General features: G+C 36.1%; 1 protein-coding gene across 7 annotated transcripts in view; it reads right to left on the reverse strand.

Moving 5' to 3' along the window:
• The window catches only part of LOC115209866 (protein O-mannosyl-transferase TMTC4-like), a 382,774-nt gene that overhangs the window by 64,309 nt on the left and 300,965 nt on the right, over positions 1–17,500 (reverse strand). For 5 of the 7 annotated variants that reach the window (XM_029778443.2, XM_036501543.1, XM_036501547.1 and 2 more), the window contains one exon: positions 3,261–3,411. The exons of 1 other annotated variant lie outside the window; for it this stretch is intronic. The gene's annotated coding sequence lies outside the window, so the exon portion shown is untranslated. The remainder of the gene's footprint in view (positions 1–3,260; positions 3,412–17,500) is intronic. One more of the 7 variants, XM_036501545.1, reaches the window with a different exon arrangement.

Below are 17,500 nucleotides of genomic sequence, written 5' to 3' on the forward strand. Positions count from 1 at the left end.
CGAACCTTCAAACAGGTCAAACTGTTGGTGTTCGTATGCCTGGTGCTAGCGTAACGAAAACGGCCGAAATGTTTGGGGTATCAAGAAGTACTGTCTCGAAAGTAATGATGGCCTTTGAGAAGAAAGGGAAAAAACCTCCTCGTCGGAATAAAACTCCAGAAGAAAAACAAAACTTTCAGATGGAGACTATCGGACTCTTACGCGAATTGTTAGAAAGGATCACAAAAGCACAGCTCCCAAAATTACTGCAGAAATTCATGACCACCTCGAGAACCCAGTTTCCACAAAAACTGTTCACCGGAAGCTGCACAAAGCCGGATTTCACGGGAGGGCTACATTCAGAAAACCAATGCTTTCAAAAATAAATGTTTCAAAGCGTTTAGAGTGGAGTAAAAACCTACAGAATAGGTCCCTAGAGCAGCGGAAGAATGTTATATTCTTGGACGAGTCATCCTTCACCTTATTTCAGACCACCGGCCGGGACAGCCAAAGAAGCATTTGACCCAGACTGCTGTCTTCCAACTGTAAACATGGAAGATCTGTGATGATCTGGAGGAGCTAGCTATTACATGTGGAGGATGAATGGGAGACTTGGATCCCCACCCACCCCCGCCTGTGAACCCAACAGAGGGACTAGCTATTCTAGGTGACAGCGGTATGACAGATAAGGCAAATAAAGATATTAAGACAAGGAAAGCCTTTGGTCTTTCAAGAATCTCAACTGAGATACTTAAAATATCTAGAGTTGGATACCGTCTAGTTACCTGCTTAGGTAATCCGATTTTTTAGGAAAACATAATCCCCGCCCGAAGACTAGAGTGTAGCAGCATCATTATTCATCTGCTACAAGGATAATGGAGATACCTTAGATAGAAGCAATTATAGAGGCATCTAATTACAGGGCCAGGTGATGAACGTTACGGAGAGAGTCATTGCCTAATCAATTAGGAAGAGAACTGAGTTAGATGAAATGCAGTTCAGGTTTGTGCCGGAGAGAAGCATTGTTGCTGCTACTTTGAAAGTCAAGCAGCTGCAAAAGAAGTTTTCGGCCAAGAATCAGCCGTTGTGTTTGGCATTTGTTGATCTCGCGAAAGCCTTCGACAGAGTACTTCGATCTGGGATATCGTGGAAGGTAGGAATAGACGAATAGCTTGTGAATGCAGAACAGGCCATGTTCATGAGTGCCGTCAATATGGTAAGACTTCGCCATGAGTATAGTGACGAATTTAGTATACAAGTAATTGTTTATCAAGGCTCGGTCCACAACCCCCTCCTAATCATCATTGTCCACGTGAACGCACTGATTATGCTGATTATCCTGCTCAGATAGCAGAATTTGTAACATAACTAGAAAAGAAATTCAAGATGTAGAAGTGAAACCTGCGACATGCGTACCATGTTAACTTAACGAAGACCAAGATTCTAGTAAGCAAGGAAACGGACAAGACATTAGCCCCTTCAAGATAAATGGCCCTGCTCAATGTGTAGGAAAGGTGTAGACATAAATTCCATTAGGTGTAGTGGAAATAATAGGAAGATTAACAGAGAAAGTAGTGAGTATATGCGGAAGATGCACAAGAGATATAAAGTCTATAAGATACACGGAGAAAAGATTTTCTGATGAGAAAGTAGATGATTTCTGCTACCTAAGTGACCTGATTAGCAGAGGAGAATTATATACCGAAAGCGCAATTGCTAAAATAAGAATAAGATAAAGTTCAGAGAGTTTTTTCCATAGTTGGCAATCAAGTATCTCTTTCTCCGAGTGAAAAGAATCTTACATGATGCATATATACGAAGAGCAGTGCTACATGGTAGCGAGACGTGAGGTGTGATGCCTGAATGTAAAGGAAATACGAAGACTATAGAAGAATGACGCTAGTATGCTCTGCTGTATGTGCAATGTCAGGATGTATGTGCGACAGAGTGCTAATGTGATGAGAGAAAAAGTTAGGCATAAAAAGAATTAGACACCGTGTGTCTCAGCAAAGACTGTACTGGTTTGGCCTTGCTTTGCATATGGATGAGGACAGTTGCATAAAGAAGTGGATGGAACTCGTGGAAGCGGGAGACCAAGGAAAACAAGTAGGGGAAAATGATATACACTTTATAAGATCAGTAAATGTTTAGTTATATATAGATCTTAAATGATTGGTTGTTCCGTGTATAATTTTACATGTAAGACAATATCCAGTCTTTGCTTGGATGAAATTCGTGATTCGATATTTTGATTATTTTCGATAAATAATGGACTAAGTATCTGCTGAATGATAGAACCCTTTTCGTTTGATTAGAGATGTGCTCAAAATACAATTGGACATGATACTACTTGACAATCTGTTCAAAATTATCAAATTAACGGCGCCCCTAGGCAAATCAGACATTGTCTTCAACGAAAAGGGAAGAACAACGACTGATTACGATTGTGGGGGCCATGGAAAGATCCATGCTAGTAATACCGGTGAGAGAGCACATTCGTCACGGGAGAACGATGTGATAGCGGAATAGGGAAACCACAAGTACCGCAGGAGTAGCCATAAAGCAATAAAGCACACACAACACAGGTGGAACCATGTGGATATCAAAGAAATATAAAGAATCGAAAGAGACGGGTAATGTTTAAAGACACCTGAATGTCTACTCGATAAAGTGATATATATATATATATATATATTATATATATATATATATATTTAAATTAATATGTTACCATTATTTAATAGCCAAGATAAAACTCTGAGTTTCGGATGCCGAAGTGGAAATCCACAACACAATCTCTTCGGTTATCTGGCCATCTGAAAAAAAGCGTTTTTTCAGATGGCCAGATAACTGAAGAGATGGTGTTGTGGATTTCCACTTCGGCATCCGAAACTCAGAGTTTTATTTTGGCTATTGAATAATGGTAACATTAATTTACAGATAAATTTCCTCTATTTACATAATATTCAGGCCTATTTCTTTCTTTTGTTATCTTACCGTTTTTACCAATATGTATATATATATATATATATATATATATATATATATATATAATATATATATATATGTATGTATGTATGTATGTATTATGTATGTATGTATGTATGTATGTATACATGGCGGGGTGCGTACTTTTATTTTTATTGATTTATCTATTTGATCGAAGTCATATAGTTTTCTTATCAAGGGTTTCATAACTACTATGTAATCAACAAAAGATTATATAAGAAAATAATAATTTTTGTAGAGTGTCTAAGTTTCGATTATTCAAAGCAACTTACTATTTCTGCAAGCCCATAATATGCCTTGTACGCCGACAATGGGTAATTGTGTATCAAAGTGTTTATACAATGTTCGGCTTCTTCCATTTTCTTCAATTTGAATTTTACGTAACACAAGTTCCACAAGACGTCTTCTCGATCCATCTGTGAACTAAGGAAAATATGTCTTAGAGTAATTGGAAGATATGAAACGTGGAACATAGATATAGAAACATGTTTACTATTAGCACTGAAAATCAGGTAATTTACCATTATCCGTTGGTTACGAGTTAATATGCGCTGCTACTGCTGAACAATAATTTTCGTGCATGAAAGTTACAGAGGATTTAGTGACTGCCGTGTCTTTCATATTTGAAAAGTCGCTTGTTATGATATGACTTCTATTGTATATATATATATATAGTATATGCACATATATACGTATAAATACATACATACACACATACACACATACATACATATACATAAGCATTCGTAATTCAAACATTTTATATATATTATTTATATTCTTTATCAAAGGAAAACGCATATTGCATTTATTTCATTAATTAATGCTTAAGAAAATAACTGATTAATTAATCGATCGGTGAGTTAATTGCTTGATCAATCAATAAATTATGTGCTTCGTTATAGTCATTTCCACGTCGATCGTAAACTAATTAATTACATATCATCTTTACTCCGTGTCGGTCTCGTTACTTCTAAGATTTTTTGACTGCAGAGTTTTATTGATGTGTTTCTTTAGGTGAAGATTGTGCATGAGCGCGCCCGTGTGTGTGTGTGTGTGTCTGCTTGTGCAAAGAGAAACATTGTGCTGTAAAATACGAGCCGTAAGAGAATAGTATGTTTATGAGAATAAATCTGACGAAATGATTGTAGGTATTAAATGTATAAATATATACGTGTATGTACTTGTGTGTATATATATATGTATGAGTGTGTGTGAGTGGGTGTGTGTAGATAGATAGAAAAATACAAATGCACACACACACACACTTATATCTTTCTATTATCAATCTATCTATCTATCTAACCATCTATCAATCCATATGTATATATAAATATATAAATATACAAAAATACATTTATGTATAATAGAAATATTAAAATTACTAAGTCTCTCTAACAGAGATTACGGCAGCGTTACTGGAAATTAATTGTTATCGCCATATTAATATGGCAGTCTTATAGATATAAGACTAAAGCTGTCACTGATTACCTCCATAAGGCCTTCGCCTTAAGCTAGCTATTTGACACACGAACTGCGTCCATTATAACCTTCGAACAAGGGAGGTCAGTCGCTTCACACTGCCAGTAATTTTAATATTTCTATTATTGAAAACAAGTGGATGTATTCCACCGAAACTAGATAAATAAGGCCTTCGAACAGAGACGATCAGTAGCGACACCTGCTGGGTCTGACTACGCTGCATTGATAAAGGGCAACTACCCTGAAACGCGTCTGTAGCTGTCGGACTGGCAGTGTGAAGCGGCTGACCTCGCTTGTTCGAAGGTTATAATGGACGCAGTTTGTGTGTCAAATAGCTAGCTTAAGGCGATGGCCTCATGGAGCTAATCAGCGACAGCTTTAGTCTTATATCTATAAGACTGCCATATTAATATGGCGATAACATTTATGTATATATATATATATATATATATATATATATATATATATATATATATATATATATATATATAATCATTATAGATATAGTGTAAAAAATTATTAATGTATAATTAATGAATTTTACCAAGTAGTTTCGGTATGGAAAGGAACCATATTCAGTAAAAACTTCTGCAATAAGTTTTATGTATAATTATAACAATAATTAAGGGTTTAGCAACAAGTTGCTTCACCACATACCGAAAATCTAGAAATAGCAGCCAAAAGACTGTTATTTCATTTCGCTACAAAATATGACTCCACAGATAACACTATCTGTAACTCACATAGGTAAAAAGAAGGGAAATAATTAAATCAAACAGTTTTCGATTAATTATAGACGCGTTTCTGGATTAGAATTATAAAATTTCATTTCCTTTATCAACATAATATTTCGAGAATTATAAACTTGAAAATGCCAGAAATCTTACCCTTTGCATTTCTGACCAAGCGCCATCAGAACATAACACAAGTCAGTCAGCATATCCAAACTTATATAGACGAATGAAATTCATATTTTCCCTCCAAATTTACCACGTGCGTTACGAGACAGTACCGCAGAAAGAGATCCGCAGCATTTTGTTACCAGGGAGTAAAATAATCATTATAGATATAGGGTAAGAAGGTATTAATTTATATTTAATAAATTTTACTAAGTAGTTTCGGTATGGAAAAGAACCCTATTCGGTAAAAACATATACAAGAAGTTTTATATATAACTAGCAGTATCGCCCGGCGTTGCTCGGGTTTGTAAGGGAAATAACTATATAAGCATTTTTAGAGAGTTACTTCCCTTATAGATGCCAATTCGGGCTTTCTTAGCCATTTCTGTTTTGGTGTCTTCAAGCCATGAAGTCATTGTTCTAAAAGAACGCTGGTCTCCTTGACAACGCTTTACGACGTTGATTTCCTTACACTCCCTTCCCCACAGCTTCACGAGGGAGGGAAGAAGGGGGAGAAGCAAACAGGTGCAGGTGTGACCATGGACGCCAACTCCGCCGCCATCGACACACAAAAAATTATGCATTAAAATGGAGTAAAAAATGATGTTAAATTATTTTTAAAATCGTAGAATCATCGTAGACGCGCGCTAATACTCAGACGGGCTCGATATGAATCACGACTATAAGATACCCGAATTTGGTTAAACTACACCGCAAAATGTGGGAGTAGTTAGGAATCTAAATCGAAAGGGACAGACACTCACACAACTACAGTTTTATATATAGAGATTATAACAATAATAAAAGGTTTAGCTTAACCACATATCACGTGTATATATTTTATCAATTTGCCTACGACTGATAATTCGCTTCCCACGCATGATGATATTTTGATAACACCATCCCATATGTATATATATATATTTATAAATAATTTGATGTATTTCGTTTCTTTGAATAATGTTTGGTCACTTCAACCTAAATTTTGCAGGCATGGTGGGGGGACATTTTAGTAGTAGATAGAAGGCATACTTTGGCTGAAGAGAAACAGGCACATATTTGGCGCTAATTTCGAAACTGGTACCAAGTAGACCAGCAGAGGTAAGACGTTTTTCCTACCATGCCTATAGTAGATTTGTGACTATTTCAATAAACCTTGGAATTTCTACCTTTATATGTAACATCTTTGATACTTATGTGAATTTTTTGCCACTCTGATAGCTATTTGTTTTATTGTGCACATTGAAAAAAATACACATACATGTATATATATATATATATATAATATATATATATATATATATATATATATATATATATATATCTATATATATATATATAATATATATATATATATATATATATAATATATATATATATATATATATATATATATCTATATATATAGTACAGGCGTAGGAGTGGCTGTGTGGTAAGTAGGTTGCTTACCAACCACATGGTTCCGGGTTCAGTCCCACTGCGTGGCACCTTGGGCAAGTGTCTTCTACTATAGCCTCGGGCCGACCAATGCCTTGTGAGTGGATTTGGTAGACGGAAACTGAAAGAAGACCGTCATATATATATGTATAATATATATATATATACTATATATATATATATATTATATGTGTGTGTGTGTGTGTATGTGTGTGTGTGTGTGTATCTGTGTTTGTCCCTCCAACATCGTTTGACAACCGATGCTGTTGTGTTTAGGTCCCCGTAACTTAGCCGTTCGGCAACAGAGACCGATAAAATAAGTACTAGGCTTACAAAGAATAAGTCTTGGGGTCGATTTGCTCGACTAAAAGGTGGTGCTCCAGCATGACCACAGTCAAATGACTGAAATAAGTAAAAGAGTATATATATATATATATATATATGATGTATATGTATGTTTGTTTGTATGAGTGTGTATATGTATGTATGTAAGTATATATGTAAACATGCAAAACGAGGGAAGGCAAAGAAGTGGAGACTATCAGACGATGGGTATTTAAGTATAAATATACAGATATTTATATTAATAGATCTGACTTACACAGAGTAAAAAAGATAGACAAAATTAAAGAGGTGGAAGAAAGGTGCTATAATCCAACAGCTATTTCTGGGGCTTGGAGATCCATGATGATGTTGGTAGATGTAGTTCATCACAATATGCGGCCGTAACTGAAGCAAACTTTGGTTAAGACGAGCCTGCGTGATCAGGCTAGAGATGTTCGTGCATTTCAGATGTTAATGCAGAGAAGTTCAAATGTAAGTCCTCTACACATGATTTCACTGAAGGCGTAGGTCTGCAAAAATATTTTCAACGTTGGGCTGGACAGATGGGCAACCTAGATATGGTGTTGTTTTGTCTTGGCCTGTTTTCAGTTTTGGTGCTCATCATCGAAGGTCCTGTGTGTGCCAGCCGTGTTTTCAATCCCTCATTACGGATCGCATGACTTCATTTGCTACAAAGTGGTAGCTTTACAAAACACGTATTGGTCTTGGCTGTATTGATTTTGCTAGGTGATCTGACGATGTCTTAGCGTTTAGTGAATGAATATTGACAGACACTCTCCACCAAGAATTTCCAGAATTGTATGGGGTTGCCGTTTTTGCTTCCCGCCTCATTGCATCTACTGTGTATCTTGTGAATCTTATTTGTAATGTAGGCCGTCTTCGCTCTGATGGGTAGGGATGAATAATAAGAAACATATAAGGCCCATGCATGTTGCTTTTTTGTAAAAGTTGGTGGAGATACATCTGGTGTTAATGATTCTGAGTTCAAAGGCAGAATCAAGGGACCAGCGTTATTGAGGAACCACTTCAAATTATATTTGTTCATCGATATTGTTGTACATATTGTATGTATGTATGCATGTATGTATGTATGTATGTATGTATGTATGTAAGTATGTATGTATGTATTTATGTATGTATGTATGTATGTATGTATGTATGTATGTATTTATGTATGTATGTATGTATGTATGTATTTATGTATGTATGTATGTATGTATGTATGTATGCATGCATGTATGTATGTATGTATGTATGTATGTGTGTATGCATGTATGTATGTATGCATGAATGAATGGAGAGATAGATAGACAGAGAGACAGACAGATAGACACTCAGACATACAGGCAGACTGACAGACAGACAGATATATATATATTGATTTGCCTAATAGTGGTTTTATCTCTAATTTAATTTATATATATATATATATACATATACGCACTTACATATATGAATGTCTGTATGCATATGTGTATACATGTGATTATAGAGCGGGTTTCTAGTTTTTTCTCCTATGCAGGAATTTTGTGTATGTGTGTGTGTTGCGTGTGTGTATGTGTGCGAGCGTGTGTGCGTGCGTACGTGTGCATGCACGGGCGCATGCACGCGCGCATGCGCGCATACGCACACACTCATACACGAACGTCACGCATAGATTTCTGTTAGAAGATAACAGTAATTACGGGAAAGAAACTGAGAAGTTCCCTATTTGTCTTGGACCACGCCGTGTTTGTAAGGTCAATTCTCTGTTTCTTCAATGCAGGCATTCAGAGTTCCGTTATTAAATATATTGTCTTTCAGAGGCGCTCTGCACGTGATAATTTACAAAGTAACGTAGACCATTTTTTTTTTCGGTTTAAGGGTTGATCATCGAAATACAGTAAATGCCAATCAAGATGACATGGTGACCCTTTCCAATGAGAATTCCTAAACTCATTTTCGATTTCAAATAGCAATTTACTCTTATTCCTATTTGGCTACATAACTGAATTTTATGACAAATCTAGCTTCGAACATGTGTTACTACACTATAGGGTTTTCCATAAAACTAGACAGACAACCTGACGGTGCTTATTAACTCTTCAAGTATGACAGGCCTTGAAAATTCCTGAGAGTAAACTAATCTTTATATATAAAAGAGAAGTTGTGTGTCTGTCTCCTATGATTTAGATTCCTAACTACTCCTACATTTTGCGGTGCAGTTTAACCAAAACCGGGTATCTTATAGTCGTGATTCATATCGAGCCCTTCTGGGTATTAGCGCGCGTCTACAATGAGTCTACGATTTAAAAAAAAAATTACCATCATTTTTTTTCCATTTTAATGCATTTTTTCGCTATTATATAAGGGAAGTAACTCTCTGAAAATGTCTACGATGAGTCAACGATTTAAAAAAAAATTTACCATCATTTTTTCCATTTGTAATGCATTTTTTTGCTATTTTTTGGCTATAACTCTCTAAAAATGCTTATATAGTTATTTCCCTTACAAACCCGAGCAACGCCGGGCGATACTGCTAGTTCTACATATTTTCATAACTGCTTTTTATCGCTTTCACTCTATATAACTTACATAAAATGTTATTAAAGATTACGTTGTGTTCATCTACTTATGCTTTCCAGGTGCACTTGAAACTCACATGTAAGTAGTGTTATATTAAAATATAACACCACTTAAGATTTTATTCAATAAACTAGATGCCATACAAGTATTCTTAAAGCATATCATAACCAAGGTTTATATATACTGTTAGTCGCAGTATTCTTGTGGGATAAATTACCCACATCTATAAATTCCTGCCCAATGAAGGTTGTGTTATCGTATTAATTTGCATCTTCTATCTTCTCAGTTAATTCTAGCTTGCATCTGCCTTTCCGTTACCACCCAGAGCATTCCTAAAATGCTTCCTGCAGCTTCATTCTTCCTTATAAAGGTAAAATATTGGAGAAAGAGAAGTGAGAAGATACAACAGAAAATGATGCATTCAATGTTTCCAAGGTTTTCGCTGTGGACTTAAAAGAGAAGCTCTTACAGCTTTGAAGTTATTGAGATTCTATTAGATTATACCATTTGGCAGCATTGATAGGGAATCACTTTGGAAGATGGCTGACATTCAAAAATGATTCGCTATACTTGCTATTATTGGCATTTTAAAAGTCAATGGCTTTTACGCACACTGCTTGCTGAAAGACTGTACACCGTGCCACGATATTCCTCTGTGTCAAAATATGTTCAATACAACGTAGACTGAACCGGTACCCTGCTTCTGTTTCTCGGTGCTGCATCTATAACTTGTCCAGTCCTGTTCAATAACACAACGTAGAACATTTTCCCAAGCATGGACAACATACAGTTTTTTGCCAGTTGTTATAGACTTCACATTGACCTAATACCTGATAAGCATACATTTTTTGAGATATTATTTCATCAGTTGATATTCTGTCGAATCAACCAGCTTTAATATTGAATAGTTTCCTCGGTTCTTGGTTTATTTCTTCCTATAGATCGTGTCAGTTATTACTTGCGGTGATTCACTTGTTTTTTCTCAGTTGAAGTCACCGAGTACGACTAGATTTGACTGGTTCAATATCTCTAAAGGCTTTCCAATCATCAGCTATATTGTTTTTTTACCCTCCAGTTTTATCCTTGACAGGTACACGTGTTTACTTTTTGAAGTACTATTCTGACCTAGTCTACAGAATTCCGTCCAAATGATTTTGAAGACTGCGAACAAATGATAATCAGAGGGGGCAATCTCCAGCAAATATTGTGTGTGGGGCATCGTTTTCCATTCAAACTGCTCCAGCCTTTAGAATGTCATCTTCGCTGTATGTGGCCGAGCATTATCCTGAAGGAAGAACACCTTTCGTCTTCAAACTAAAGATGACCGTTTTCTTCTATTGCTGACTTGAATGACTGGGTGAATGATCAAATCCAAGCTGTTCTCCTAGTTCCTCAACAGTTACGATGGGATTTTGTTCCACCAGGGTTTGCTGAACAGATCTTCCAGGATGAGGTTCGTCTCCAAGGCTGTAGTTTCTGATTCGGAATTTCTGGACCCACAGTTGACGCTGGCTTACGCGTATTGTCCGATCCCCATACACTGCATTAATATTCCTCGCATTTTCCGTTGCGTTGTTGTCTTTAATGAATTCATAAAGCAAAATATGCCGAAAGTGCTCCTTTCTCATTTCCATTATAGCTTTGAAAAAAACTGTTAATATCGAACTGCACTCTTCAAAAGTTGCACTAAGAATAAGCACAAGGTAAAATTACTACCCGCTTCTATAGTAAGTTGATGCAGGTAGTTTATCCCGTCCTCCTCCGACTTTTAGTTCATGCAATTGAAAAAAACCGCATTATTTATGGGATGACCCAATATTTATACACAAAAATACATACATATATAAATACATCCATACAGAGAGAGAGAGAGAGGAAAAGAAAGAAAGAAAGAAAGAAAGAAAGAGGAGGGAGTGAGAGAGAAAAAGAAGAGTAGATACAGTAAAAAGGCGAAAATAGAAATTATATTTGTGTTATGAACAGATTTTAATTTCGTATCATTAAATTATTTAATACACCTGGAGATAACACTTGTTTATTATTTCAGTAAAGTAATAAAATTGAAATATATATATATATGCATATCGGCAGAATCATTCATTGTTTTGATTTGCTTTCTCTGTTTGTTTGTTGACTAATGGATTCAGACATATAATGTAAATGTACTAGAATTTTTCCGTTTAAAGAGATAGAAATGCCTTGAGTTTATATCTCCATTTAAATACGATATGAAAAATCACAATAATCGCATGATTATTTTCATTAGCTGGGGGGAATATGACGCAAAATTTATTTTCAATATATTTTTATATGCAAAGATCCCGAAAAACAATTCTATTAAATTTCAAATTGTTTTCAGTTACTATATATAGATTATATGTGATACTATTTCATCTAAACTGCCCGAAGCAAATTAACGTCACTTCAAGTAAGCAATGTATATGAAAATTTTATCTATAGCATGATTTGTGTGCTTTAAACATGTATGCAATTACTATGATTGGATAAAACTAATAGAACATGCGTGTGAGAACTTGAATGCTTTCATTCGTTATAGTATCTATCCAAAATGACACATGTTTTTACTGCAGTTAATTGACAACAAAATTATCTATTAATTTCACGTGCTCTAAGGAAAAAAAACCACCTAATTTATATCGGAAAAATATGTATGTGTAAATGTAAATTGAAAATTTACCCAGGTTGGACGGTTGTATTTCAAACCAAGAGTCTGTCAGTTATATAACTCCACTATCGATCAAATATAATATGTTACTCTATTTATACACATAACATTGTGGGGATCAATCAGAACAAATCAGAGTAAGCTGGATTCGGTGAGCAATTTAGAAATTAGTGTTATTTTACATGTTAGGCAGCTTTTATTTTATTTCATTTTTCTACTGCTTGATTAGTATAATTTTGGTCAAATATAATTGTGGAACTGTTGATGCAGAGATGTATGACTTAATCGGGTTATATTTCTTGGACTCAGACTAGATGAAGATTTTGGTCTTTATAGCGATAGCAGTTTGTTAATTCTCTGCCATATATAAGGCTAGCAACTTGAGTGCCCTAGGGATTATCTTAATATATTTAAAGCGTTTAATTTGAGAATTAAAATTCGTACCAGTATGAACTTTTAAAATTATATCTAATTTTAAGTCTTGAATACAGGTAAACACTGCTCTGATAGAAAGCCCAATGTAAAACTGCCATATACTTATACTATTAGTGCCCTTCCCATAGTTTAAAGACTATGTTAGATAACGTTTGTCATTTCATATCCGCATTTTATCTGGATGTCTTATACTGATACAACGATCCTTTCAAAGAGGGTATCTTCCACGAGAAAATGCACTATATTCCAAATCAGAGTATTTCATACAACTAAAATAAATATAAATCGATATGATTCTTTGTTTGATTGCTATTCTATCTAAAATAGAAGCAAAACCTTTTAAAACATGCAGTAGTTTATAAATGATCATGGGCATTTGCAGATTTAGAACAGTAATTTCTTGAAAGTGAAATTCTATTTCAATATAAATTTCTTCAGCATAATCCGGAATAATAATCCGATAATTCAAAATAAAGCACCTTCGCGAAATATGTAAATCCTTGTAACTGTGCCAGCATTAACACATGCTCATAAAATGACAAAAGTCGAAGGATCAAACTAATGTATTGTATAAAAGCTTGTTGTCCACAGTGACATTAAATTTTCCCGCTTAATAAACTGCACTTGAAGAGATATAAACTCAAGTTATATTTACTCTTTTACAGTGTATCTGGATATTAAGAGACCGTGAAACTACCAAATTTCCCAAGATAAATATCAGGGATCGAATACATTAAATAATATTTTGCTTGCTCTGAATCACACAAGTTGTACATTTCTGATAAGTTCTGATATTGTGACCATCCTTCAAAACATTCTGAGAAAGGATTTATATTGACAGGTCATAAAAAAAGGCCCCTGGTGTGGAATTTAATCTATCCAAAGTTTAAAATGACTGTTCTTATACAACTCAAATATTTCCCAATTCTTCAAATATGTTTAAAGTTTTTCCAGTAATGTATACATGTTTGAATATGTAGGGTTCCCTTTCCTAAATTGCGGCTTCGCATTAAGGAATGTTGTACCCATAGTTTTGGGAAAAGACAAATGTCTTAAAATATTCTATGAACTGGTAAACAGTAAACTCTATCCTAACACCTGGACATTAAATATTTACTAGTTTCGTATGTTATGTCTTACACAATTATCTCAATATATATTACATTAGTTTAATTCATTATTTAAGTGCTGATCAGCTGTTCACCTGCACTTCCATTAATCATTGCATCTTATGGTTACTTTGCAGCAGCTTTTCTTTTCTTCAGCTTTTCCTATTTGTGTGGTTGTACGTAAATGTACGAGCTTACATATCTTTATGGCTTCATTTCTCTTATCAACATTATTGCAGTATAATAAGTTAGTACATATATACATACATAAATACACACATGCATACAAACAAATATATATGATAGTGAATAGATAGGGATAATATATCAAGTTGTGTACTGTTTAACCTCTCTATTATAATCCAAGTTATGGCATACTGCATCGAATGGTAAGGAACAGCCTAGGACTATTGGAGGTAACCAATCCCAATGTATTTTATCCAATGGGTAAATCTTGGGTTCGCTTTGTTAGATTATCAAAAGTTTATTAAGTGTATATTCATGAACATTCAAATAAAAAAACGAGAATAATGCATCTACTACTTTTTTATCATACACTCATACGCTGGCCTTACAATTAAATTCTGCATATTTCATTTCTCTAAATCATATTTGACTAAGTGGCTCTTAATTGAACATATTCGAATCATGAATACTAAACTGTGTCAGGGTATATTAAGCGAACTGGAAGAAAAAAAATCAAGGACGTTCACCTTGCTAAGAGTCTATGCAGCCTTATTCAAGATGTTTGCACAATGTTGTGGTTTGAAGCGAAGTAAATGTAAGTTGGTTCAGGCAGTGTTATATCTGGCAGGGACGATATTTTTGAGTGCAAAATATTAGAATTAAAGAAGAACGTATAGAAACCTGATTCGGCTATAACAAAGTTTATCAGGATGATGCTATGATGACCCTAACGTATGACATTCGAATCACGCATACTAGATTGAAAATGGACATCACACTGCGAGATATCCATCCAGCAGAAACACATGTCGGACCATTGAAATTAAATATGCTACAGAATAATTGACTGTAATGATAAAAACTGAATAAATGCATTATTCTCCTTTTTCTATTTGAATTGTCATGAATTCAGGCGCAGGCGTGGCTGTGTGGTAAGTAGCTTGCTAACCAACCACATGGTTGCGGGTTCAGTCCCACTGCGTGGCATCTTGCGCAAGTGTCTTCTGCTATAGCCCCGGGCCGACCAATGCCTTGTGAGTGGATTTGGTAGACGGAAACTGAAAACATATATATGTGTGTGTGTGCGTTTGTGTATCTGTGTTTGTCCCCCTAGCATTGCTTGACAACCGATGCTGGTGTGTTTACGTCCCCGTCACTTAGCGGTTCGGCAAAAGAGACCGATAGAATAAGTACTGGGCTTACAAACAATAAGTCCCGGGGTCGATTTAATCGACTAAAGGCGGTGCTCCAGCATGGCCGCAGTCAAATGACTGAAACAAGTAAAAGAGTAAAAGAGTAAAGAGAATATACACTCAATAAACTTTTTTATAATCTAACAAAGCGAACCCAAGATTTACCCATTGGATAAAATAAATTGGGATTGGTTACCTCGAATAGTCCTAAGCTGTCTCTTACCATTCGATGCAGTATGCCATAACTTGGATTATAATAGAGAGTTTAAACAGTACACACCTGGGTATATTATCCTTATCTATTCACTATCATATATATTTGTTTGTATGCCTGTCATCGCCACAGATGGAGAAAGCAGGTTAAGGAGGGGATCGACACTTTTGAGAGAGCACGTATCCAGCATGAAGAACTTAAGCGAGCTGTGCGAAAGCGCACGGCTCGTATAGTGAATGGGGAAAGTTTGGTCTGCAATGTTTGCAGTCGTGTATGCTTGTCAAGAGCAGGGCTAATTAGCAACCAACGGAGCCGCAAATGCAAAATATAAGTTAGTCCTAGAGCGCACAATGTTCCTGAAGGTCGGCAATGATCTTCCTCGGTCACAAGTGGACGGCCATCATTTATGTACGTATGTATGTACTAACTTAAGCTGGCTCCTGTAGAGTGCTCTTCGTTAGGCCTGCCCAACAATGACTCTTCACGCATTGAGTACATATTAAATTTTATTCAACCTCAGCAAAATTTTTAAGCAATGAACAATTTTCATCAAAACAATGATAAAATTTGTCGACTTGGAAATAATTGCAAAGCTAGCTGCATGATAAGCATCAGTACCACCGCCATCGCCACTACATCTGCTTTACACACACCATTCAGACCTCTGACGCCACAACCATCAATACCTTTGACTTCACCGCCTTCCTCTCCACCACCATCATCAATGTTTTTCACATCACTTACACTCACCGTCATCCCTGATCACCTCTGCTACCACCCACCACCAGCATCATCACCGCTGCCACTGTCTCTATCTCACTACAGCTCATACTCTTCTCTCTCTATCCGCTCAGTCGAAGTCGACTCTCGGTCACTCGTTGGATCAGTGTCCTCCAGTCAGTTCTATCCTGGGCCGCTTCTTTCAGATTGGCTATGTCCATTCCGGTATCACTCTTAATGGTGTCAAGCCAGTGGTTTCTTGGTCGGCCTCTTCCTCTCTTGCTACTGACCATTCCGAGCATGATGTCCTTCTCCGGGGACTTTTTCATACTATTACTATCACTATTACCATCACAAAAAGGCTAAATGTGTGTGTTAAAGAATTGTGTTCAGTATGTTCATTATTCACTCCCGCTTTTCCTCATGTACCCTTTCCTCCCTCTCTCTTATCACTACTCCCACTGCCACCATCAACTCTGCTACTTTTAATAACATCATCATCAACTCTTCTTCATTCTGCAACGGGAGTTTGACGCGAAATATGAGTAGGCCGAGGATAATAACATGCGGTTTAATGAAGGAAAATTCCAAACCCTGCGCTACCAGTACACAAAGCTGAATGACATACAGACAGGATACTTTGGCTCGATAGAAACTGCAATCCCTGAATCAAAATCAGTGCGTGCGCTGGATATTGACATTAGTAATGATGCATCTTTCCAGATGCATATTGCTAATTTAACAATGAAATGCAGACGGCTAGCTGGATGGATTCTCCGAACTTTCAGAACGAGAGAAAAGGAAACTATGTTGGTCCTCTGGACGGCATATATCCTAAGCCACTTAGACTACTGCTCTCAACTATGATCACCACACAGTATAAAATCAATGGTGCAGCTCGAAGAAAACCAACGAAGCTAAACCAAGAAATTCGTTGCAATGCAATGCATCAGCTACTGGAAAGGACTGAAAGAGTTAAGATACATCCACCGAGAACAAAGGTGGGAAAATATATGCAGTGATATACATCTGGAAAACGCTAGAAAGCCTTGTACCAAACTTTGGCATTGAAAGTTATACGTAGTGCGGAATGGTTCGCTACTTCATCGTTCCAATGATCTCAACATCAACGTCTAAATACAGGACCAGATTCTGCAACAGCTTGGGTTTCAGGTGTACACAGCTCAAGATCCTTCCAAAATGCCTAATAGACCTGTATGGCGTGGATGTAGATGTCTTAA

The sequence above is a fragment of the Octopus sinensis genome, linkage group LG3 (genome assembly GCF_006345805.1).
Source record: "Octopus sinensis linkage group LG3, ASM634580v1, whole genome shotgun sequence".
Classification (NCBI taxonomy): Eukaryota; Metazoa; Mollusca; class Cephalopoda; order Octopoda; family Octopodidae; genus Octopus; species Octopus sinensis.